The sequence below is a fragment of the Aplysia californica genome, unplaced genomic scaffold (genome assembly GCF_000002075.1).
Source record: "Aplysia californica isolate F4 #8 unplaced genomic scaffold, AplCal3.0 scaffold00973, whole genome shotgun sequence".
Classification (NCBI taxonomy): domain Eukaryota; kingdom Metazoa; phylum Mollusca; class Gastropoda; order Aplysiida; family Aplysiidae; genus Aplysia; species Aplysia californica.
The window spans coordinates 210,804-213,108 of record NW_004798243.1 but is presented as its reverse complement, the minus strand read 5'-3'; the positions used below and the strand labels follow the sequence as shown (position 1 = coordinate 213,108).

The 2,305-nt window shown below is 44.6% G+C and overlaps 1 protein-coding gene across 1 annotated transcript in view; it reads left to right on the top strand.

Moving 5' to 3' along the window:
• Positions 1-2,305, top strand: part of LOC101860703 (large subunit GTPase 1 homolog) — a gene marked incomplete in the record, with an annotated part of 19,686 nt that overhangs the window by 827 nt on the left and 16,554 nt on the right.

Below are 2,305 nucleotides of genomic sequence, written 5' to 3'. Positions count from 1 at the left end.
CAATATTTTGTCACGATAGTTTCAAACATAATGGAAAACAGAGCAATCACAGATCGAAGTGATTATTCGGACTCGAGTCCGAATATGAAAAAATGTTATTCGGACTCTGATTCTTGTCCAGCATGACATCACTTCCAACTTCCTGTGACTCGTGACTCCGGCTTCCTGTCCTGCCTCACTCGTGACTCGCCTCAGGCTGGGTAGAGACCGGGATCACTTCAGGCAAAAAGGTGTTTTGTGCAGGAGCCGAGTTTTAATCTTACGATGAATTTGAGGCCGGCCTGAAAAGTTATAGCGCTTCTAATAAATGTTTATTTGTCAAGAGGTCATCAGAAGCAATTAAAGATGCCTCGTTAGCGTGTGTCGGGGTCGGATGGGCGGCCTGCACACGTGTGGCAGTGTGCGTGTCGGGGAGGGGGGTGGGGGGGCACTATCGGTCCGGGCGTTGAACGTCGCATACGCGTCAGTCTCCCCCCCCCCCGGCAACTGATCATTATTACAATAATAAGCTAGTCTTGACGTAGATCTACGTAATGAATTGTGCGCTGGTCTATGGACTAATCTTCAATTTCACCTTTTTCTACAACAAAGAAAGTGGGAAACATGGGGGGTGGGGGGCGTATCAATGAGGCGGCGGGCATCGGATCGGCAGAAAAGGTGTGTGTGTGTGGGGGGGGGGGGGACTAAACAATGGCGGAAAATTGGAAGCACTGAACGTTAGAACTATAGAACGAAGACACTTCCTTTTTTCCGGACCCGAGTCCGAATAACATTTTTTCATATTCGGACTCGAGTCCGAATAACATTTTTTCATATTCGGACAATGTTATTCGGACTCGAGTCCGAATAACGACGGCCATCACAGATACCACCCAAAACTTCAACTCAGCACTAATTGTGTTCATTGAAATTTTGCTTAGGAACCATTGGCTTTGTGTAGCAATGCCAATCGGGCTTTCCCGCGAGGCGAAAATTTGGTCCCCGTTTACGGGCGATTTTGCGGACCCGGCTGAAGCGTAGGTGACTAACTTTGCCAACCTCGGTCTGCTCTATTTCCGAACCAATCCGAATGAAACTCGGCAACCAATCAGAAAATAGGGCAAACTATTGATATGTGGACGTTGAAGTTCGTACACATAAATTAACCTATACTTTTGGTGTCGGGAACACTTTCGTATCGTGTACACCGAAAACTATAAGGAGTTTGAATTTCAACGCCGAGATGGTAATAGATCTATCTATCCTCTAAAGTGTGCTCAAATTTTAACGTTCTGTGTCAAGTAGTTGTTTAGACCCGATCATAAATGCACGACTACCCCCCTATCCAAAGCGGCTTCGCATGGAGACCGGCCATTTTCCCCTCACTCTCGTGGCAAATGTATGTGACCTACAAATCCCCGCATGACTATTCCGGGCCCGTTCATTGGTCACTTGAAATAGGGCAATGGCGGGCGTGCGCATCCGGTTGTTTTTCTCTCTACTCCCCTGTAACATCGCAATGGGGGTATTCCGAGGCGAGGTTATCTCGTCTCGGGGTGTTCGCGTCTCAACGGGGAAAAAGAATTTTTAATTGTACGGCATGCTAGATTGAATTAAGGCCGGCACTATTTCTCCGAACGTTCGGGAAAATAAAGCTGGGCACTATTTCTATGAACGTTCGGGAAAATAAAGCTAGGCACTATTTCTCCGAACGTTCGGGAAAATAAAGCTGGGCACTATTTCTCCGAACACTCTGAAATCACATCCTTTCCCCCAAATTTCGGATATTATATATAGAGTATAGACCTACCAAAGATTGTTTGTATACAATATGGTTCAATCGGTCTAAAAAATGTCCGCAGTAAATATTTATATAAAAAAATACTACAGTTCCAAACAGTTTTTGGCTACAGATATGACGTGTTGCCTTTGAAGGGTGCTGCTCTTAAACTTAATGTGTTGTGTTCACTCGTGTGCTGTCTAGATCTAGATCTACGGAGGGTTATTGATAACGACACATAGAACTAGCTTCAGCGTTTGTCGCTGCCGCGACCAATCAATCGTGTCTCGATTTTTTGGCATTTTTTGGTCGGGGAATAAAAGTCAAATAAAAAAAAAAAGAAGAAAGAAACCGAACCTCTTTACTTTTGAAAGAAAGTTCCCTTAGCTTCACTTAGTCTCTTTCTCACTTGTTGTCACCACGTTGATTTGTTGAATACGTACAGCAAAGTGTTTTATTTTGTTAGTGTGTAACTTTTTTTCTTGTTATTGTTCTGATGTGTTGTTTTTCCATCAATTTTTTTTGTTGGGGAAAGGGGGGGGGGGG